This window comes from Meriones unguiculatus, chromosome 5 (genome assembly GCF_030254825.1).
Source record: "Meriones unguiculatus strain TT.TT164.6M chromosome 5, Bangor_MerUng_6.1, whole genome shotgun sequence".
Classification (NCBI taxonomy): Eukaryota; Metazoa; Chordata; class Mammalia; order Rodentia; family Muridae; genus Meriones; species Meriones unguiculatus.
In genome coordinates, this window is record NC_083353.1 from 96,626,300 (window position 1) to 96,651,615 (window position 25,316).

The 25,316-nt window shown below is 37.9% G+C and overlaps 1 pseudogene; it reads left to right on the forward strand.

The window, feature by feature from the left end:
* Nucleotides 1-1,628: 1,628 nt before the first annotated feature.
* On the forward strand, nt 1,629-1,833 carry LOC110544324 (small ribosomal subunit protein eS28-like; annotated as a pseudogene).
* The last annotated feature ends 23,483 nt before the right edge of the window (nt 1,834-25,316 follow it).

A 25,316-nucleotide genomic window follows, 5' to 3' on the forward strand; every position in this document is an offset into this window, starting at 1 on the left:
TTTAAAAAAAAAAAACGAAAAAAAAAAAAAAGAAAAGATGAGACCAAAAATTAAACAATCAAAGAAGGAAAGAGTTTGGATGGTAATATAACTTAACATGATGGGGGGGGGGAAGAAAACAAGATGTCCCCTGGATCTAGAAACAGGTTAAATGTTCTAGTTGCCTTTGGTGCTGTGGTTTTAAAACACTGTCAATGGCAAGAAAATAGTGAAAACCCACTCCCAATTAGTCCCCTTTTGCCTATTTCTTCTAAAACTAATTTTCCAAAGATCAATGCTTTTACATTTCACATTAAGCTCTGAAATTGCCACATTTCGCTGTTGCAACATTCCTAAGCTTTGTGTGACTAATCCAGCAAGTGTGACAACACAGGCTCTGCTTTAATGCCATCATATAAAAGGGGGAAAGAATGGCAAAAGCAAGCAAGTCATGTATGAGAGCTGATGACACAATTCTCAAACAAGTTCTTGCTATAGTAAACTCACTGTTCATGGACCCATGGACTTTGAACTTAGAGCGGTAAAATATTTGCAACATGAATTCACTCGAAGATTTTCAGAAATGCTAACAACTATTGGTGAGACTTTTACAGCATGTTACTCATTCTAAGTGAAGAAAATCCAGGGGAGTTATCTCTGTCTACAGATGAGTGTAGGACAGTCATTGACCAGTGAGTTATATCATTCATCACTTGAAATTTCAATTGACAAAGTTCTATAGTATATGATAATGTCCTAAAATATAAAAGGAGAAAAAATGCTTGAGGAGGAAGCTATTGCAGTGGAAACTATTTCAGTCTTTGCAAAGGAAGGCTTTTTTTTTTTCTTTTTTCTTTTTTTCAGATTGTCCATGAGAATAGGAGCTATGAAACTTTTTCTAGCTTATTTTTGTTGAGAAAAAAATCAAACACAAAGCACATGGCCGAGACATCAGGGACTTTTTGCAAATACCACCTTTTGGCCTCTTAAGTAAAAATAGCCATGGGTCAACACAACATCCTTGCTCTTTTCATGCAGTTAAGAAATGCAGCACTGAATAAAACTGCAGTTTTAGTCTTGCTTAATATTTTAAATTTTGTTACATATATTTATTTTTCATATATGTGTAGGCATGCATACACTATAATGTAGTGAGATGAACAGAGGGACAGGATGAATTGCAGGAGTTGGTTTTCTCCTTCCATAATGTGTATTATAGGATTCCATCCATGTCTTCAGGTTTGCAGCAAGGGCATTTACCTACTAAGCTAATTTACCATCCCCGTCTTAAGCTTTTTTTGTGCTGGTGTAACAGAATATTCATGGCTGCATTATTTGTGATAAAAAGAAAATCTATAAAGCTCCTGATTCTGGAAGATAGACAATCCAAAAGCATGACACTTGTAAGAGCACGATGCTTGCTTCTAGTGATTGTAGGATTTTATGTGCTTCACAACTCAACAGGAAAAGAACAGTGTAGGTTCCAGGTTACATAGAACAAAACCACTGACTGACTAATCTACCCAGTAATAGTGACAATCCATGTATAAAGGCACTCTCTTTTTCAGTTCAGTTTTCAACACTGAAATGTGACTCTCACAAATGGACTTTGGGAGAGACTTCAAAATCTCTGCCATATTGCCGCCATCATGGACACGAGCTGCGTGCGGCCTATCAAGCTGGTTAGGGTAACCAAAGTGCTGGGCAGAACCGGTTCGCAGGAACAATGCACCCAGGTGCCTGTGGAATTTATGGATCACACCAGCGGCTCTATCACTCGAAACGTCAAGGGCCCGTTCAAGAGGGCGATTCACCCTCTTGGAGTCAGAAAGAGAAGCTAAGAGGTTGGGCTGATCTTGCTCCTGGGTCCTGGATATCCACCACTTGACCACTGGGATCACCTGCAACTGTTAAATAAAACATTTACAAGCTCTCATTAAAATGTCCATCTACTCAAGAGTGTGAGGTGGGACTGCAGGTTCTGCTCTGTAAAGATCAAGAAACAGAGGTCATATAACCCTTTTGTAATTTTCAAATTTTGCAAAGCTAGAGAGACATTTACTGCAGCACACCTGTTTCTTGGGAGGAATAACCATCATTTTTAACTTGTGAGGATGTCTAGGACTAGGGAGATTAGGCTTGCTTTTAAGTTGCTGTATATTGCGCCATCTCAATTTCATGGCTATCCGTATCTCTGAATCTCTAGAAACACGTATGCATTGCTTTTATTGAAAAAACCCAAAACAATATATATGGCTGCTAAATTTTGTTTCTTACTATTATTTCTGTAGATTGACAATTTCGCTTTCAGTTGTTAAATGTATATTAAATACATAGAAACATTAAAAAACATTTATATTGTTAAAACAAACAGACAAACAACAACAACAACAAAATAGTCCTAGGTAAAATTCCAAAAGCCTTAAGTGAAACAACAGACACATACAATCATTGCAGGAACAACATGCTGGTTCAATTCCCTTTCTGTCAGCAGCCATGTTTAAGCTAAGTTCACTAAACACCATTATACATAGGATGACTTGAACATAGTAAATGTTTGGATAGTAATTTATTGCCAAAATGGAAAAAAAAAAAAAACAGAAACGATGAAAAATAAATAAATTAAAAACGGGAAGGTGTTAAATACTTCACTTGATAATTTGTGAGTAGTTAGTTGCTTTGAAAAGTGAGAATTTCATTTCTTTACTTCGTGGACACATAATCTCATGCTAGATATTTTTCTTCATGGTCATTGTTAATACAGATGACATTGATGAAGAATCATAAGAGACAATTGTCATCATGAGGCTCATTGAAGTTCAAGAGCAGAGAATGTGAAAGCTCTAATCCACTCAGAGTGACCAGATGATTTGCATAGAGATAAAAATCACTCTTGTACCTCACTGGAAAATATCTTTCAAGCTCCATTCAGAACATTCTAATTCCTCTTTCTCCATTAGTAGAGGAGTAATCACAAAAAGAACCTTATTGCAGACTTGAACTTAACTGTGCCATCAGGGATGCTCTTTTCTGAATGTCTCAGCTGATGATAACCTCATCTACTTCTACATTACTACATTACTACAATTCTTACATCATGTACAGGCTTCCAATGAAGGCTGGAAATGCCCCAGAGGGATTTAAATCCTCACATTTACTTCCAATTTGGAGACATTATATCATGTTCTTGCCATACTCTCAGACCCAGGATTAAAAGTTAACTCAATGTTAAAGTTACAAAGACCATATTTGTCATAATTTGAAAATAAGAAGTTTGGTTTTATGTCACTGGAGTCAGGAAAGAAGACTATCAGATGCTGTAATACTAATAGAATTTAATAATAAGTAAATTAATTAAAAACAGGTGCTAAACCAAAACTACTAAAGAAAATTAAAAGGGTGCTTACAAAGTGGAAAATCTGACCCTAGGGATTAACCAAGATCCTTTTTGCAGAAATTATCTAAATGATTAGTTAACCCAACAATGTACTCCTGATCAATATTCCTATAACTCTCACTTTTTCATCATACGAACTAGAAAAATATACTCATGAAGGAATGTTACTGCAAATTGCTTTATCACATATCTTCACTTTTCCCATTGTGTATCCATCAAATACTAATATAATATAATAACATGCTTTCTCTCAGTCCATTGTCATCATACACACACACACACACACACACACACACACACCACACATATAGAATAATCTATCTGAAGCCCCAGATATCTCAGCTACCTCCAGACCATAGATATTCTTGTTCTCACCACAATCTTCAGATCTATCCACTCAAAGAGTTGAGTAAATTTAAAAAACATATAGCTCCAGTTTCTTCAAAGGACATTTCTTGGAAGCTTTACAATGACTTCCTTTTAAAAATGACTGAGATAAGAATTGTAAATGATTTCCTCCTTTTTGATTGCTGAGTAGTATTCCATTGTATAAAAATACCACAATTTCTGTACCCATTCCACCGTTGATGGACATCTGGGTTGTTTCCAGGTTCTGGCTATTACAAATAGAGCTGCTATAAACATGGTTGAGCAAGTGTCCTTTTTGTGTACTTGAACAAACTTTGGGTATATACCTAGCAGTGGTATAGCTGGGTCTGGAGGAAGCACTATTCCTATTTGTCTTAGAAAGCGCCAGATAGCTTTCCAGAGTGGTTGTACCAGTTTACATTCCCACCAGCACTGGAGGAGGGTTCCCCTTTCTCCACAACCTCTCCAGCATGTGTTATCGCTTGAGTTTTTCATCTTGGCCATTCTGATGGGTGTAAGGTGATATCTCAGGGTCGTTTTGATTTGCATTTCCCTGATGGCTAATGAGGATGAGCATTTCTTTAAGTGTTTTTCTGCCATTCGATATTCCTCTGTCGAGAATTCTCTGTTTAGCTCTGTTCCCCATTTTTTAATTGGATTACTTGGATTGCTGCTTTTCAGCTTCTTTAGTTCTTTGTATATACTGGATATTAGTCCTCTGTCAGATAAAGGGTTAGTGAAGATTCTTTCCCAATCTGTAGGCAGTCGTTTTGTTTTGATGACGGTATTCTTTGCTTTACAGAAACTTCAGTTTCATGAGGTCCCATTTATTGATTGTTGCTCTTAGAGCCTGTGCTGTTGGTGTTCTGTTCAGGAAGTTGTCTCCTGTGCCAATGAGTTCTAGGCTGTTCCCCACTTTTTTTTATAATTGATTTAGGGTATCTGGTTTTATGTTTTTATACAATGGAATACTACTCAGCAATCAAAAAGGAGGAAATCATGAAATTTGCAGGCAAATGGTGGGATCTAGGAAAGGTCATTCTGAGTGAAATATCCCAGAAGGAGAAAGACAAACATGGGATATACTCTCTTATATAGACCTATAAGATATGATAAACATAATGAAATCTATACACCTAAAAAAGATAATCAATTGAGCAGACATGGGGTAAGATGATCAATCCTCGTTTAGAAAGACAGATGGGATGTGCATTGAACGTATGACAGGAGTCTACTGAGCGCATCTGAAAGACTCTAAGTAGCAGTGTTTTCGAAGCAAAGACTCATGACCAAACCTTTGGCAGAGTACAGGGAATCATAAGAAAGAAGGGGAGTTAGTCTGATGGGGAAAGGAATAGGAGCTCCACAAGGACCAAATATATCTGGGCACAGGGTCTTTTCTGAGACTGACATTCAACCAAGGACCATGTATGGATATAACCTAGAACCTCCACTCAGATGTAGCCTGTGGTAGCTCAGTAACCAATTGTTTTCCCAAAGTGAGGGGAACAGGGACTATTTCTAACAGGAACTCAATGACTGGCTCTTTGGTCTCCCCACCCCCGAAGGGAGGAGCAGTCCTGTTAGGCCACAGAGGAGGGCTTTGCAGCCAGTCCTGAAGATACCTGATAAAACAGGATCAGATGAATGGGGAGGAGGTCCCCCCATCAGTGGACTTGGAAAGGGGCACGGTGGAGATGAGGGAAGGAGGGAGGGACCGGGAGGGAATGAGGGATCGGGACACGGCTGGGATACAGAGTTAATAAAATGTAACTGATAAAAAAAAATTAAAAAAAAAAAAAGAATTGTAAATGCCAGTAAGCATATCTGCTTGGGTCCTCTTCTTTTCTTTTTTATGTTATTGTTTTGTTTTGTTCTTGTTTTTTGAGACAGGGTCTTTCTCTATAGTTCTGGCTGTCCTGGAACTCACTCTGTAGACCAGGCTGGCCTCAAACTCATAGTTATCCAGCTGCCTCTGCCTCCAAAGTGCTGGGATTAAAGGCTTGTGCAAACACTGCCCTGCAATTGTGCCCTCTTAAAAACATAAAAAAAAATTATTCCAGGCAGAAATCTAATCTCCTGCAGATAGCAAAACATTTGACTCTGATAATACACTGAGATTTTTATTTTGGCTACTCCAGTGCAGCCTAGATTCCTTTACCAAAATATAATACAATTTATAATGTGGTATTCTCATGAAGAATCCAGAGTCAAGACTTCTAAAGTAACTTGTCAGCATTTCCGGAATCAGCAAAATTTTCCTCTAGTTTTAGGCCAACTCATTTTGACCTTCTTTTGAGGCTTTCAGCAATTGGTTGAACCTACACAAATTAGTAGAGTATTATATTCAGAGTACTAGACATATTGCAGCATGCAAATTTTTCAGAATATTTCGATTAACATTCTTTCTTGGATTTATGTTCTCTTCATTCAAATAAAACCACTGAATTTAATATTTCAGTGGTATTGTTCTAGTATACTCTGCCCATCCTACTTGTGCTCTGCTGCAAAATTGGGTCACTCCCAGGGAACTTTGGGCAGCACCATTTTCACAGCATTTGATATTAGCAATTGGCTATTCTCTGCTCTGTGACAGTATGACAGTTTTTCTCTGGGATGATAAATTGAATAGTTTCGCTGTATTTTACAGAAAACCCCCTTAAATATAAAGGTTAGCAATCCATTTTTGAATGGGAGGTTGTTAGGACAGAACACACGTGTGTATTTCTGAGGGTTTTTGGTGCTTAAGGTGCACATTGTGAAGTGCCTAGCAGTGTTTACTCTATAAGCTCTTTGGGTATTTGTTGTTGCTTTTAGTCATAACTTAGAAGAAGTGGGAGTCAAGTAGATGCTATTAGCCATTTCCTGTGACAAACCTCTTTTCCCTTAATTCAAAAGCTAAACTGAAACTTCTTTGTGTGTGTTTGTGTGTGGAAGGTATGTAGGGTAGAGTCCTCTGCAGGGTAAATACTGGAAAAGGGTTTCTTTGAAGAATATGATGCCAGTTATTGATCAGAACTACATAGAATTAGCCATAGAATCTTGCTCCTTCCAAATGCTGAAAGGCCATTTATTCCCAAGGATGATCAGTTGACACTGACTTTCATCCCTCCAGGAGCAGCTAGCTTCATAGATTAAAGAGAGAATTGTTCAGGATCTGGCAAAGATGGATCCTATGGTGTCTTTGTGTCCCCATGTTCCAACTTTTAACATGGCTGACACTTCACAGAAAGGATAGAAAAGAAGCCCTGATGGAGCTCTAGGTAAGGGAAATATTTTCACAGTTGTAGGATGAGAAAGATTGGCCTGGTTTGAAAACATCCCTTTAATGTTCAGAGAGCCATCTTGCTCTGAGGTTAGCCTTTGCCGTGTTGTCTGTATTTACCCTGCAGTCTCATAGCTGATCTCAGACGGTGTTTGCAAAGTTTTGTATTTGGTGGGGAGAGGAATAATAGCTCTCCCAAAGACACCCTGTCCTGATGTCTGAGACTGTGAATTCACAGTATGATTTTTCTGTAATAAATTACTGGGATATTAAGGTTCTCCACACAGCACCAGTCTAACCAAGCGGATCTTTAAAATCATAAAATATTTCCTGACACTGGCTAGAGCAAAATGTGGTTATGGAGAAATACACTTGCCCCAACATTGTGTTTGAAGACACAGAGAGGAAGCCACAGGCAAGAGTTGGAAAAGCTAGTAATAGTAAGGAAATAGGTTATTCCCCCTAAGGCCCAGAAATGAGCAAGCCAGTATCCATCTTGATTTTAGCTCAGAGAGACCTGCATCAGAACTAGGCAATATTAAAGCTCTGAGATTCTAAGCTAAGTGAGAGATAATATATTACTGCAATAATGGGTGGCCAACACACATACCAGAGGTATGGCAGACTTTCAGAATTTGGTAATTTTGGTAATTTTCCCTGTGTAGGAGGTAGGGATTACATTTATAATATCACAAAAGTTGCTATTCCTTATTTACTTTTTGTTTTATCATCTTTGTTTCACTGTGGTGTGTCTGATTTGATATGCAAAACTAAGCATGTATTGGCTCCAAGCAATTCTGCAACATTGTTCAAATGTTAAACATTTCAATAGAATATGTGAGTTAAAGAGCAAGACTTTCTAAATGGAGGGAACTTCCTTGGAATTCTGGCCCTGACAACCACTTTTTACATATATATATATATATATATATATATATATATATATATCTTATATATATATATACATATATACATACATATATATATATACACACATACATATGTGTGTGTGTGTATGTTGGGAACACTCACATAAATGCCTACTTAGTCTTCATTGACCTTATCTGTGGAAGTGGTTTCTATGATGGTGGGTATTGTTAATCTCTTATATTTAAGCCAACAAAGGTATTTAATGAGTCAAACTTTGTGACTATGCTTTCTCCAGGTAAGCTTCAGTTTATTGGAAACATATTTTTGGATGGAACAGTGAGACCCCCCCCCCCAAGTTAATCCTTGCTCCCCTTTTTTTCTTTGACTGTGAGATGAATAGTTTCATTCAGCCTCAATGTCCTGATGTGAACTTCCAACACTCTCACAAGAGTAATGAGGCCAACCAATTAAGGACATTTACTTGCAAGACTGCTTAGTAAATAAATCTGTTTTTGTCATAGGATAGTTTATGCTAGTGGAAAGAAGACTAACTTGTTTTCTTCTTTTTTGTATTATGATTTCTGAAATTCAACATTCTGCCTTAGACTATTACATTAAAATTAGTTCCAACAGTGAAAGAAGATGGATATGAGTTATATATAATTAAGTAGTGGTAAAGAAACATGGGAAGTCCTACAAGAGAACTTTTCTCACAAGGGAAAGAAGATAGCATCTCAAAATCTCTCAATTTATCATCCCATTTTGATTTCTGTGACAGCTCTAAACACCTAATCACTGAATTCCATGGTGGTAACCATTTCATGATGCATAGATCATGTTCTAATATTGTTAATCAAAATTGTCAATAAACATGATATTTCTGTCAGATAAAGGGTTGGTGAAGATTCTTTCCCAATCTGTAGGCAGTCACTTTGTTTTGATGACAGTGTCCTTTGCATTGCAGAAGCTTTTCAGTTTCATGAGGTCCCATTTATTGATTGTTGCTCTTAAAGCCTGTGCTGGTGGTGTTCTGTTCAGGAAGTTTTCTCCTGTACCAATGAGTTCTAGGGTATTCCCCACTTTTTTTTGTAGCCAATTTAATGTGTCTGGTTTTATGTTGAGGTCTTTGATCCACTTGGACTTCAGTTTTGTGCAGGGTGATAAGTATGGATCTATTTTTATTTTTCTACATATAGACATCCAGTTGGACCAGCACCATTTGTTGAAGATGCTATCTTTTTTCCATGAAAAGGGGGACATAACTACAGACACTGAGGAAATCCAAGCAATCATTAGGATTTACTTCAAAAGTCTATAAGGAACAAAATTTGAAAATTTAAATGAAATGGACAATTTTCTTGATCGATTCCACGTACCAAAGCTAAATCAGGACCAGGTAAATCAATTAAATAGTCCTATATCCCCCAAAGAAATTGAAGCACTCATCAAAAGTCTCCCATCCAAAAAAAAAGCCCAGGACCTGATGGTTTCAGCGCAGAATTCTACCAGACATTCAAAGAAGAGCTAACACCAATTCTCTTCAAACTATTCCACAAAATAGAAACAGAAGGAACATTACCAAATTCATTCTATGAAGCCACAGTCACCTTGGTACCTAAACCTCACAAAGACTCAACAAAGAAAGAGAATTTCAGGCCAATCTCCCTTATAAACATTGATGCAAAAATACTCAACAAAATACTCGCAAACCAAATACAAGAACACATCAAAGATATTATCCACCATAATCAAGGAGGCTTCATCCCAGGTATGCAGGGGTGGTTCAATATATGGAAATCCATCAATGTGATCCACCATATTAACAAATTGAAAGAAAAAAACCACATGATAATCTCCCTAGATGCTGAAAAAGCCTTTGACAAAATCCAACATCTATTCATGTTTAAAGTATTGGAGAGATCAGGGATGCAAGGCACATATCTAAACATAGTAAAAGCGATATACAGCAAACCTATAGCCAACATCAAACTGAACGGAGAGAAACTTAAAGCAATCCCACTGAAATCAGGGACAAGACAAGGCTGCCCACTCTCTCCATATCTCTTCAACATAGTGCTGGAAGTCCTTGCTAGAGCAGTAAGACAGTTGAAGGAGATCAAGGGGATACAAATTTTAAAGGAAGAAGTCAAATTATCACTATTTGCAGATGATATGATAGTATACGTGAGTGACCCCAAAAACTCTACCAGGGAACTGCTACAGCTGATAAACACCTTCAGCAAAGTGGCCAGATACAAAATTAACTCAAAAAAATCAGTAGCCCTCCTGTATACAAAAGACAAAAGGGCTGAGAAAGAAATTAGGGAAACAACACCCTTCACAATAGCTACAAATGACATAAGGTACCTTGGAGTAACCCTAACCAAGGAAGTCAAAGACTTGTATGAAAAAAATTTCAAGTCTCTGAAGAAAGAACTAGAAGAAGATATGAGAAGATGGAAAGATCTCCCATGCTCATGGCTTGGTAGGATTAACATAGTAAAAATGGCCATCTTACCAAAAGCAATCTACAGATTCAATGCAATGCCCATCAAATTACCAACACAATTCTTTACAGACCTGGAAAGAAAATTTCTCAACTTCATATGGAATAACAAGAAACCCAGAATTGCTAAAACATTCCTCTACAATAAAAGATCTTCTGGAGGTATCTCCATCCCTGATCTTAAGTTGTACTATAGAACAACAGTTTTAAAAACTGCATGGTACTGGCATAGAAACAGAACAGTGGATCAATGGAACCGAACAGAGGACCCAGAATTAAACCCACACACTTATGGACACCTGATATTTGACGAAGACGCCAAAACCATACAATGGAAAAAAGATAGCATCTTCAACAAATGGTGCTGGTCCAACTGGATGTCTACATGTAGAAAAATGAAAATATATCCATACTTGTCACCCTGCACAAATCTGAAGTCAAAGTGGATCAAAGACCTCAACATAAAACCAGACACATTAAATCGGCTTGAAATAAAAGTGGGGAATACCCTAGAACTCATTAGTACAGGGGAAAACTTCCTGAACAAAACTCCAACAGCACAGGCTCTAAGAGCAACAATCAATAAATGGAACCTCATGAAACTGAAAAGCTTCTGCAAAGCAAAGGACACTGTCAGACACTGTCATCAAAACAAAGCGACCACCTACAGATTGGGAAAGAATATTCACCCACCCTTTATCTGACAGAGGACTCATATCCAGTATATATAAAGAACTAAAGAAGCTGAAAAGCAGCAAACCAAGTAATCCACTTAAAAAATGGGGAACAGAGCTAAACAGAGAATTCTCTGTAGAGGAATACCGAATGGCAGAGAAGCACTTAAAGAAATGCTCAACCTCACTAGCCATTAGGGAGATGCAAATCAAAACAACCCTGAGATTTCACCTTACACCCATGAGAATGGCCAAGATAAAAAACTCAAGTGACAACACATGCTGGAGAGGTTGTGGAGAAAGGGAACCCTTCTCCACTGCTGGTGGGTATGTAAACTTGTACAACCTCTCGGGAATCAATCTGGCGCTTTCTCAGACAACTAGGAATAGCGCTTCCTCAAGATCCAGCCATACCACTACTGGGCATATATCCAAAAGAGGCTCAAGTACACAAAAAGGACATTTGCTCAACCATGTTTGTAGCAGCTTTATTTGTAATAGCCAGAAGCTGGAAACAACCCAGATGCCCCTCAACTGAAGAATGGATGCAGAAATTGTGGTACATCTACACAATGGAATATTACTCAGCAATGAAAAATAAGGAAATCATGAAATTTGCAGGTAAATGGTGGAATCTGGAAAGGATCATCCTGAGTGAGTTGTCCCAGAAGCAAAAAGACACACACGGTATATACTCACTCATATAGACATACAACATAGGACAAACCCACTAAAACCTGTGCATCTAAAGAAACTAAGCAAGAGAGAGGACCCTAACAAAAATGTCCAATCCCCATCTAGAAAGGTAAAGAGGAAGGACATCAGAAGAAGAAGAAAACAGGAAACAACCTAGGAACCTTCTACAGAGGGCTTCTGAAAGCCAGAAGAAGAAAACAGGAAACAAACTAGAAACCTACCACAGAGGGCCTCTGAAAGCCTCTGCCCTGCAGACTATCAAAGCAGATGCTGAGCCTAATGGCCAGCTGATGGGCAGAGTGAATGGAATTTTATGTAAGAAGTGAGAAATAGTAAGAGCTGGAGAGGACAGGGTCTCCACAAGGAAAGGAACAAAACAAGAAAATTTGAACACAGGAAACTTCCCAGAGACTCATACTCCAACCAAGGACTATTCATGGAGATAACCCAGAACCCCTGCACAGATGTAGCCCATGGCAGTTCAGTGTCCAAGTGGGTTACATAGCAATGGGATGAGGAACTGCCTCTGACATAATCTGATTGGCCTGCTCTTTGATCACCTCCCCCTGGGGGGGAGCAGCCTTACCAGGCCACAGTAGAGGACAATGCAGCCACTTTTGATGAGAACTGATAGACTAAGATCAGAAAGGAGAGGAGAACCTCCCCTATCAGTGGACTTGGGGAGTGGCATGCATGCAGAAACGGGAGGGAGGGTGGAATTGGGAGGGAAGAGGGAGGGGCTTATGGGGGGATACAAAATGAATAAAGTGTAATTAATAAAAAATAAGAAAAAGAACATAAAAAAAAAGATGATGTTTCAATGGAAGTCAGGATCAGAGTCCCTATCTCTTTAGGGATATTTGATGTTTCCATTATAACATATCTGATCCCAAGGAAAATCAGCTGAGTTTTCCAGTGTCTAAAACTAATAACAAGGGCCATTGTTAATTGCAAATTAACATTGATAATTGCAAATGATTTAAGAAAGACATCAGAAATTTTGTTTGTGGAGAATTCTGGGACTGTCAGCCTGAGTAGAGATTCATCACAAATCAATCAACCTAGGCAAATCATTGATGGGATCTTTCAGGCAAAGCATGCAACCTTTTTCCTTGAAATTGGAAAGGCAACATATATCAAAAGAAAAGAAGCTCTGATAAAGTCTAAGTCGGTTGTGTAATGTGGAGTTTTGCCAGGGTGGAAATAAATCTTGTTTCCGGAGCTAATTTAACTCTAATCTTAATCTTGAGTTTTGTAGCTAAACAAATAGGTTTAGATACCCTAGTTAACCCTGGCTGGCAAATGAGTCATTGGCAGGGTAGTACAAGCACCTTTCAGTACATACTTGAAATACACAGTGCCTGCCTTGTACTGTTCTATGAGCAAAGCTATTGCAGCACACTCCTTCTGTACCCAGCATTAACAATTGCATGAGGACCAAAACAAACACAAATTACTTGAAAGCCTTAAATTAATTAGTACTTGGTTTCAAAAATACTGACCAAAATTTTATGAGGAAATCAGACAACACATAAAGTTTATCAGGTAAAGATGCCTACTACCAGGCCTGACCACCTGAATTTGATTGCCAGAACCTACATGGTTGGAAGGGAAGAATGATTCCAGAAAGTTGTCTTTTGTCCTCTGTATGTTTGCTGTGGCATATTCATGTTCTCTCTCTCATACTTATTTCTCTCTCTTTCTTTCTATCTCTTTTCTCCCAATCTCTCTGACTCTCTCATAAATGAAGTTTTAACACAAATAGAATTTGTAAAAAGTCAGAAAGAAATAAAGCATTTATTCTCTATGTAAAATTTTAAATCTGGTAAAACTGAAGGAAAAATACAGTTCTAATATTTTGTTTCAAATTAGTTTCTGGTAGATAAAAAATTTGAAGAGTTCATATATTAGTGTAGAATTACACATATCTCCATACATGTCTCCAGTGCTCAATGTTTTAATTGAACTAAGCATATTTCTCTTCTTGAATATTGTTCCTCTATTGCAAAAAGTTTCCAGATTTTTTCATCTTACTTTGTAAAATGTATAGTCCACTCAAGCTATGTACAGTTATCCAACTAAGAGCAGCCTATAAGGGACTTGTTCCTACCCAACCCTATCTTAACTACTTACTGATTACCCTCTCTCTATCCATCTCCATCACAATCTATACCATTCAAGGTTCTTTAGACTCGTAGAACTTAATAGAATGAATATCTATAAAGACACATTTAAATATGGATGATAGATAGATAGATAGATAGATAGATGTCTCAATATATAGATGTCTTCAGTATATGCCATAATCCCATAGAAACAGGTTCTACCTACAGAAAAGGAATGGGTTTGCTAGGGAGGGTGAAAACAGGCAAAAAGAGAAGGTGCCCTTTTTCCTTCTTTTATGTAGGCTGCCAACAGAAGGTGTGATCCAGATTATAGGTAGATCTTCTCACCTCAAAGACATATATTAGAAGTGAATCTTCTCACTTCAAGTTATTTAGTTAAGAAAAATATCTTCGCAGGTTTTCCTAGTCATTTGGATTTTTGTTAATTCCAAATGGAGTCAGGTTGACAACCCAGAAATAGCCAGCACACTCTCCCACCTCTGTAGCCTTTGATCACTTAACCTGATCACTCCTCCTTCTCCTGCTTTCAATGTTCCCTACTCACCATTAAACTGTTCCCAAAATCTGTCTCTGAGATCAAGGGTAGATTCCACAGATCAGAAGACAAAACTGTGCTTGTCTTTCTGTGTCTCTGTTATTCAACATAATGGATTCATTCATGCTACTTTAAAAGGCAGAAATAAAAATTCTTTTTATGACTGAATAGTATTTCATTCATTGTTTTGAAGAGCTGTTTTGCAGAAGTTGACATGGTACAGTTGATTTTAATTAAATTTTGGACAGCATTTGTTTTGGAAACACCCTCAGGAGCAGGACTACAGCTCCATACAATTCTAGAGTTTTTAATTTTTTGAGGACCCTCCATACTTTTTCTTTAATGGCTGTGCTGATGTATATCAATACTCAAAGTGCTCATGCATTTCTTCACCCATGCTTGTGGATAGTTGTTGATTTGAGCAATCTTTTAGAAAAGAAGCCATCTTCACTGGAGGAAATGATTTCTTGTAGTGATTTTGATTGACAGGCCTCCTTTACCACCATAGAGTTGTTGAACACTTTTTATTTTCAAGTGCCTTACAGCCTATGTAGATGTCCTTTTAAAAACAAATTCAAGTACCTAATTTAAACTTCCACTTTTTACACCTCACTGGGTGTTGAGCTCAACACCTTGTGTGCATCAAGAAAATGTTCTACAATGAGAGGTGCCCAGATGCCAAACAGATGCCACTTGGAAGAATTGCAGAAACCATATAGGCTTGTGAAAATACACATGGCACCAAGAAAGAGCACTAATATAAGCTTTTCAGTGACAATAAAGGCACTGCTCTTATAAGGAAAACTAAGAGTATAGAAGGCTATCTATGGGCAAGGGTAGGAGCCATATGGTAACTTGCTATATTTTCTGAGAAATTTTGCAGTGATTTTAGCTTTTTTAAAATACAGTAGAGGACAATACAGCCACTTTTGATGTGAACTGACAGACTGAGATCAGAAAGGAGAGGAGAACCTCCCCTATTAGTGGACTTGGGGAGTGGCATGCAAGCAGAGGGAGGAGGGAGGGTGGGATTGGGAGGAGAGGAGGGAGGGGCTTATGGGGGGATGCAGAATGAATAAAGTGTAATTGATGAAAAATTTAAAAAAAATATAAACTTTATTTAAATTAAAACATATGCTTAAAAGTATCTGTCACTGCAGAAATACAAATATAGGGTAAAATATCACAACATACCTACCACACTGGCTAACTTTAAATTTTTTTCTTTATTGTTATTATTTATTACAATATTTTCACTTTGTATCCCAGCTGTTGCCAACTCCCTCATGTCCTCGCAGTCCCTAAATTCTAAAAACTGGCTTTATCATTAATCATTTCTAGCAGGATATAAACCACTGCAGCTGATTTTCAAGATGCTTTGATGGTTTCTAACAGAGTTAAAATTGTCTTACCATGCAATTCAGTAACTGCACCCTTAGTGTCTGCCAGCCTGATATGAAAACTCATGCATACAAAAAGCCTGCAAGTAGTATTTATAGTTTTATTTATAATCACCCCCAAAGAGAATCAACCTTTTTGTCCTTCAGTAGAATAACGGATAAGCAATCTCTGCACTTGGCATGTTAAATTGGTAGCATCTTGCCTTGCATACAAGAAACCTTAGAGTCTATCCCTAAGCTCACATCGACTGTATGTGAAGGGAACACATCTGCAGTCCCACTGCTCAAGATGAGCAGACAGGAGGATCTGAAGTTTATTGTCTTCTTTGGGTCTAGAGTCTGAGGTCAATATAGAATACCTAATACCCCATAAAAGAAATGATGGGAGAGAAGGAAAGAAAATAGGGAATAAGGAAACAAACAAGAAGTAAGGAATGAAGAAATGCTCCAGTAATTACATAACACTGCGAACTATCAAGCAGTAAAAAAACACAAGCAATGGACATATTATTTATTCTAATGTATATGAAGTTTTGAGAAAGACAAAGCTGTATATAAGTAAGAAACATCAATAGTCCCCATGGTTGTGAGCAGGGAAATTTTTCTCTTAGGTTAGACCTAAGAGATTTTTAAGGTCATTTTATCAATTTTTCATACTACTACAAAGGCAGATCCATAACTCATTAAAATTAAGTAGAACTTTAAAGTTCAAAGGGTAAAAGTTAAAGCAAAAATAATTCTATTTAGATACTCAGAAAATTCTAAGATTAATAAAGACTGTGACAAAAATAATTATAAATTCATTTATTTAAATTATGTAGACTGAACTATCTGCAAAGGGTTGTGGGGTCTGAGTTTAAGTAACTATAAAAAGTGGAAATTATAAGATTATGAAAGCAAAAAGAAATTATGCAAAAACAACCTACTCCATAAAAGCAGCTCTCGTGAGTACAGGCTGGTAATCAACCCATTACTCACATGTAATGAAATAGAACAGTTAAGCTGACAGAGGTGGACTTCCTTCATTGGATGCTTGGGAACTAGCTCAGAGTCAGGACATCAGGATATTTTTATTTAATATTGGTGCATATAGAATATATGCATGGGATAAGTTAAACATAAGTGATAGACAGACAGACAGACAGATATCATGCTAGCAAACAGGAAGTGAAAATGGAGAACAGACAAATGAATGAATGGAACCATATGCACAGACACATTTCCTCTCCAGCTGAGAAGGTCTCAGCACTCAGATCAGCCTCTGGAGAGATACTAAGATTGTTTGGTGACATTTCTGATTCTAAAGATAAAAGAAGGTGAATGAAACCATAACTTGTATCATCTGTGTAGAAGCAAAAGCAAAGAAGTGCTAAAATGTTCTATTCCCGGGTCCACACAAGAAAGCAAACATGTCAATAGATGGCTCATACCTTAGCAAAAAATACCTTACCAACAGAACAAGTAGTAGGGCCTGATTTTATAATCCCAAGTGTAAATTACATTCCTGAAAGTTCACATAAAAAATGAATGCCAAAGAAGAGACAAACCTTCTGTAAAATAGAGAAACCCCAAGTTATGTGTCCCTCTTGAAGATAAGCTACATCCTTTCCCTCTACTTTACACAGCCTGAGGGTAGTGGATTCCACAGCACAATGTAAAAATAAAGAAGCTAACATTACAGGTGGAAGTTTAAGTTTTTACTGAAGCTGATCATCCATGGTGACGTCATGTTGACAGAACACATGCTCTATCTGTGTGACAGAGTGAACGGTTGAAATAGCTTTTTGCCTGTATGGTGATGTGTTGGACTGAGAATAGTTCTATGCCTTTATGGATGGATTCTTCTGCATAACCTCACTCCCAAGGTAAGTATAAGAAAACCATGATAAAGCCCCAACTTAAATGTATTCTATTAATATGTAATACATTACAAGCATTTTTTCAGAACTGTCCAGGTCTTGAGAAAAATGTTGGGGAACTAGTCCCAGCCAAGAGATGCTTGGAATATGGCATGTGTACTGGGACAAAAGGACAGCAGATCAAACTTAAGGAATTCTGAATGAAATGTAAACAAGAAGGAAATGTATCAATCTTGGTTCATTAGATATTACAATTACACTATACTAATGTAATAAAGAGGCAAGAACGATTAATGATGAATAAAAGAATGAGACCGAATTTCAGGACCACCATGGCTGACCAACCAGGTCTGCAGATCTAGGGAATGAAGCTCATGTGCGGTATATAGGAACATTCTAATCTTCTTTGCAGCATTCCTTCCAGTGCACATCTATTCTAAAATGGAAAGCTTACTGAGAAAGAAGACATGCTCTCTTCCACTTACTGCATGATGTCAATCATTCTACTTTCAACTCATCAAATATTATTTTCCTGCTTTATCAAGTGGGATAATCCCAAGCCTGCTGTGAGAATTATCTAGAAATTCTCTATCACAGTGTCTGGCAAATACCAGATGTTAAAATTGTTAACAACACCCCACCTTCACATGCAATTCATTTCAAAAGACATGTTTCAAGGTGTTTTTTTAATTAAATTTATTTTTTATATTATTTACAGTTTATTAACTTCGTATCCCATCTGTAGCCCCCTTCCTCATTCCCTCCCAATCCCACCCACCCTCTCTCATCTCTTCCCATTGTCCCTCTCCAAGTTCACTGATAGGGGAAGTCCTCCTCCCCTTCCATCTGACCCTAGCTTATCAGGTCTTATCTGGACTGGCTATATTGTTCTCCTCTGTGGCCTGGTAAGGCTGCTCCCCCATCAGGGGGAGGTGATTAAAGAGGCAGCCACTGAGTTCATGTCATGTTTCATGGTTTTTAAAGGATTGTTATTTTTAAACAAAATCCCTTTTCTCAGCAATAGTATTAATTGGTAGCATAATTTGTAAACAGTTCTTAGAGGGAGACTCTCACAATATCATGAATAACTACTAGGCTAAAATATAAACAATACCTTTCTGAAAATTTTCTATAGTAAAAGGTAGATTTTTGTAACTTAAGTGATGAATTATCAAATTAGATCAACAAGAGACCTGTGGCTTTTATTTAGAATCTGGAAAAAAACAATAATTTAAAACCCCTTTTTGACTTGACTGTAGATTAAAAAGTTACAAAGCAATTACATGAAGAAACATTTTTACAGACAGCCTTAACTAACATATAGGAGGATATTATTTCAAGTATCACCTGAAAATGTTCTGGGTATAAATCCATAGAATACTATTTCAACAAAAGGAAGAATAACATAACTAAATAACAGAATAGATATTTGAAATAATTTGAAGTGCCTAAGGTAATTCTGCCTTACAGGTTCATGCTACTGCAGAAATAATTTCATTTAAAAAAAAATACCACCAAATTTGCATGAACAAAAACCAAGATTTAAATTGCATTTTACTTAAGTATTAATCTTTCCTAACATCTGTTTTCTACATCATAGTCGCATGAGTAACACAAATGTACATATAAATACTGACAAATAAATATGTACATATGTACATGTAAACACGGACAAATAACAGCAAAGGGGAAATATCCACAAAATGACAACAGTGTCACACCTATGAATAGCCTCAACTTCTAAAAGGATTGTAACATGTACCGTAACAGTTTCCTCATAGAAAACATAGGGTTATTTTATCCCACTTTACAACTGAAGAAACTGTGCTCTATGAAAGGTTGCAATCCGACAAACTCCTTCCTTAAATACTTCTTGTCAAGCCACAAAGTGTCCTGCCCTTTGCCCTATCTGACCCACACTGCTAATTAGCCATGGCAAACTCTCTCTGTTAGAAAATGTCAGATGACTTCATTACCTGCTACTGTCTACCAAGACTGAGCCCATCTACCAGCTCAGCAGCAATAGTGACTCAATCATGGTACCGGAGACAAACCGAATCAAAAGACTTGGACACATCAGAGCTGCCTCTCTAAGGAGTATACAGTAGATGGGTAACTCTGCCCCATCCCATATCTCTATCTGTTTTCCTTTCAACATATGGCATTCTAGCATACTTCTGAACAATATAAAGTAGAAGGAAGATATATCTAATTTTTCTCTTTTTCTCACCCTATTGACATATAACAAATAAGCTTTCTTACATATTTAACACCTTGATCTATTTTTCTTATGTGTCTTCATTATTTCTTCTCTTAATTCAAAATTAACTCTTTTCTTGTGGAATGCTTAGATTTATTATTTGCAAAAGGCCAACATAGTCAATGTTTACAAAAGGCAGACAAGGGCAATTTTAGGTAAACTGCCACCATGACGTTCAACCCTGCAATAAGGGAGAATAATTGCATTTATTTATAGGAACATGTGTTTAACGTAGAATTGGAAGATCACATTATTCATTTCAAAGCATATATTCAAATTGTACCAAATCATGTAGGCTCTGAAATATACATTTCAGAACAATGGGCTTACATTTGGTCAAGTGTTAAACATTAAAATAAATGAATGCCTATAGTCACAAAAGAGTAGAAAGATATTGACAGAGCATGGGCATTTTAATCAGCCATTTAGCCTGTCCATTATTCCAAATAGCTGGTTTGATTCATTTCATTTTTATTATGCTGGTCAAGTCAGTCACAGTGGTTGAGATATTCCTGGTGTGCAGCAAGAAATGGTGTCGTTGACTTATTCAGGTTCACGGGTGTATAGTAAACAATTGAAAATAGGATCCATGGCCCTTTCACTAGAGCAGTACGTGTCCAAACAAGAGAAGTGGTTTGAAAATCAAAGCACAGCCAAGCACAAAATGTGTTTTGATTTTTAAGTGCAAGACCCAAGTATGTTTTTAGCTCGCCTCTAAACCTCATTCAGAGTTTGATGCCTAAAGCCTTTCTCCTCCTTTCCCATGGGAGCATACTGAAGAATGTTTTGACATCTTAGTCATTTCCATAACAACAGATTACAGAAACAAGACAGGCAGTCAAACAAGGAAAATGTTTCAATTGTAGAAACTGTTCAAGATCACCGATCACCGTGGAGAGAGAGGTGGACATGTGCTCTGCCTGTAAAGAAGAAAACAGCCAACTGCACTGGCTGATGATAATCCCTTGAAAGAGACAACTACCAAAACTTCTAAATGCAATTTGGTCATGCTTTTGAGAAAAAAAAAAAAAAGAAAGAAAGAATATATTTCTCCTTATGCCCTGATACATTTTAAACTACCTTTGATACCTTCTTCCTGACATGTCATTCCCTTGTGGTTACTGCTAAGTTTGTCAGTTGGGATGTGAAAGTTAAATAGTCAGTGTTTATGTGTTGATGACAAAGGAAAAGGTGGCACTATGTGCTCATTGTCATCAGGCCCATAATAAAACAATTTCCTGAAAAAAAAAAGTATTATGCAGACAATTTCTACTGAAAAGTCAATATAATGAAAATATTAGAAGGTATTAAATTTTAGTAGAATTGACTAAAAAACACTGAGTGTCAAGGACAGCCTATAAGGATCACTCATACTGAGAAGACTATAAGAAAATCACAGAACAAGAGTAAAATGCTACACATAAAATTGACTTGCAAACAGGATAGACATCATAAGTAAGGAAGATGAGGAACAGGACAGGAACCTTCCACAGGGGGCTGTGGAAAGACTCTACCCATCAGGGTGTGAAAGGAGATGCTAAGACTCATAGCCAAACTTTGGGCACAGTTTTGGAATCCTTATGAAAGAAGAAGGAGATAGAAAGTCCTGGAAGGGACAGGAACTGCAGAAGGAGACCAACAGAGCCAAAACCCCTGGACCCAGGGGGTCCTGCAGAGACCAATACTCCAACCAAGGACCATTCATGGAGAGGACCTAGACCCCCTGTTCAGAGGAAGCCCATAGACTGCTCAGTTTCCAAATGGGTTCCCTAGTAAGTGGGGCAGGGGCTGCCTCTGACATGAACTCAGTGGCTGGCTCTTTGATAACCTCCCTCTGGGGGGTACAGCCTTGCCAGGTCACAGAGGAAGACTATGCAGACAGTCCTGATGAGACCTGATAGGCTAGGGTCAGATAGAAGGGGAGGAGATGGATGGGGCTACAGCTGGAATACAAAATGAGTAAAGTGATATGAAGAAAGAAAGAAAGAAAGAAAGAAAGAAAGAAAGAAAGAAAGAAAGAAAGAAAGAAAGAAAGAAAGAGAAATAAACTATAAAAAAATTGACTTGCCAATTGTACTGCGAATAACAAGAATAACAAAATACCGGAAAAATTCTCATGTTGTATGCTAGTGACACAAAGTCCAGCATACTTTCATTGACAGCCAGGTTGAGCGATTTGCCATAGGGTATCAATTTGCTCCTGCACGAGGTCAATCCTCTGATTGAACACCATCAAGCTTCCTTTTAGTTGAGCATTAATTCCTTTATGTACAACTAAGGCATGAGCTACATTGGCTAAATGATTCTGCAAATCTGTCTAAACAATTGTCGAGCTATATTTTAGGTAATTGGACTGGAGAATTCGATACTACGATGGAGCAGCTGAGAGTGGCCATTGTCACAGTAAATTCTACCGGAGTGGACGCAGGACTCGCCACAGGATTATCAACATGGATTGCTGCAGCCATGAATCATCTGAAGGAATGGGCGGGCATGGGAGTGTTAGCAGGCCTTCTGGTGTTGGTCTCCTTGGTTTGCCTGTGGTATATATGCAAGATTAGAGTCTCACAACAGTGTGATGCAGCCATGATCATTCAGGCCTTTACAGCCATTGAAGCAGGACATTCTCCCCAAGCATGGTTGGATACCATAAAAAGCTAAAATATTACGCTCAGGATGCGAGGCTAAGCACTGCACTCAGGGTCAGCCGCTTTGGACCCAGAGAAGAGCATGTCTGATTGCATGCGGGTTGATGCCCCAGGTCCCGGCTCTGAGAAAAAGGTATCAGACGGGTCTGATGCTCTTTGGGTGGATGACACCTAAATGAACATCTGTACAAAGTCCCAATTTATTTCTAATATCAGAGATCAGACCTCTACTCTTGCCTGATGCGCCTAAAACAAAAAGGGGGAACTGTAGAGAGCTGCGGAATGCTATGCCTTAAAGATGGAGCTGGTTTCCGCCTTCCACCTTCCCGATGGTGAGTGCTCTCTGTCACGAACAACTCCACATTTGGCTGAGGCCGAGGATCTGGCTTGCTTCCATGTATGTGGACCTATCTGCATTGCCCCCGAGGCACGCCTGGGTTGGCTACCCAGAGGCTATTTAAGCTGTGGGCTGGCTTTCCCCGGGGTCCGAGGATTGTTCAATGTTCCTGAATAAACTGCATTGAAAATAAATAAATAAATAAATAAAATAAAATAAAACTCTCTTCAAAACCAAAAAAAAAAAAAAAAGAATAACAAAATACCCCTTTGAGCCTTAATTACCCAATGATAAAATAGAAGTCATAATTCCAAGGCTAGATTTAGATTTTATACTAACATTTGAAATTGGATTCTCATTACAACTAATATCAAACTAGCCCTATATCAACAATGACAGAAGACTTAGAAGTCTCATGTAGGATCACCTCTCAAGAACCAGTGTGAAACAAGTTTTATTCTCTTGGAGATAAGATCAGATGTAACCTATGGGCAGACTGGTCTTCCTGTTGGTTTCCTAGTAAGGAGAGCAGAGGCTGTCACCACAAGGACTCTGTTGCCTGCTTTTTGATCACTTTGCGTTCAGTACTGATGGTACTTGATGCTGTCTGGTGAGTTGGTGGGGGGTATGCCCCTTTTCTGAGGAGTAAGGGAAGGGAGCAGGAGGAATGGGGAGGGTGTGGGACCAAGAAGAGAGATGGGAAGGGGTACAATTGGTAAATAAATCGAAGATAGAAAAGAAGGAAGAAAGGAAGAGAGGGAAAAAATAAAGAAGGATTATATTGTTTTTATGAGACAGAGAGATGATGCTTAGTAGGTAGTTCATGGATAGCTCTTATTTTGCCATGATAATTATTAGAGATATTTACAATGGGTAAGTAGTCACAATATCCCTGATCTGATAAAACACTTTTCTGTCTTGTCTACACAGGGGGTATTGTTCATCTGGAGGAGCATTGTCATCCTAAGTCAAAAGGATATGACTTCTTTTCGAGATAGTAGAAGAATTGAGCTAGCTTTTTCCAAAGCAGTCATCCTATTTTATCAAGATCCATTAAGTTGTAATAATTGCAGTAATGAAGGGAGAGCCATCAGATGACTGAACACATGTCTTGTTGTGCTGTGGTTCAATTACTGGCATCTGTGTCAGTGCAGAATGCTGTTTCTGTATGTAGAATATACATGATATCAAACCGTAGTGGTTATAACCTACTTTAGAAGCCAAGGTCTTAGTCTGGAAATAAGTTAGTATGCAGTTAGTTTAGATAATCCTGATACAGGATCTTATACTGCACACCTGGATGGTGTAGAACTCCCATTTTCAACTTGGATGGATTGGAATTTATGGAGATCCACCTGCTCTGCCTCTTAGTGCTGGCAATAAAGGCTTCTCATATACCCAGCCAAAGAAGACACTTATAAGTAATCTTCTACTGAATGGTAACATGCCCAATTTAAGTCCTCAGACAAAAGACACATGTTAGGGTGCTACAAAAAAATAGCACAAAAATGAAGTGAAAGATAAGTGTTTCTACAGAACCATGTAGATTTATCAAGTTTGCTCTAGAGTATGGTCAGGACTTTAAGCCACTGACTATGTTGTGCCAATAAAACATGGGGGTTCGGGGAAGGAAATTTTAACAAATGGAAGTAGGATGGGAAACAATATGGCAATTCAAGTATTTATCAAAAGCAAACCAAGCATGTGGGCTAGAGAGATGGTTCAGTAGTAAGCATAGTTGCTATTTTTTCAGAGCACTTGAGTTAAGTTCCAGAACCCATGTTAAATGGTTCACAACTCCTTAAAACAGTTGCTCCAGGTGATTTGATGCTGTCTTTTTTGCACGCAGACACTCAAGAGACACACATGCACATACATATATCCTTATACACATGATTTTAAAGGAATAAGCTAAAACTTTAAAAGGAAAAACAAATATGGTCATGAGAACTTTTGCAAAATAAGAAATTTTCCAGTTAAGGTGAACTCCAAACAAGATAAAGAGTGGAAAATGTGATGAATGCTAGGGTAACAAAGCAATAAATAATTAACAACAACAACAACAACAAAAGCAGGTGGTTTAGAGATGTATAGCAAGAATGATGAAGAAAGAAAACAAGGTCTGCCTGACCTGTTTCCACTCTCTTTAGGCATGAGGAGTTCTTCCTTGAACTTGTCTCTTTGACAAGTAGATGAAGGGACTGGATGCCATAAAAAAAAAAAAAAAAATAGCAGTTTCATTGTTCACTTGTGTGAGACTATTTCATACAGTGTTGGTGCGAAGCAATGAGAACCTTCTTCCCCAATTATCATTATTCTCTCCATGTGAAAAGCTTTCTTCCGTCTTGCCTGGAGCAGTACTGATGAGAGTATCCAGCAGTGTCAAACAGCACAG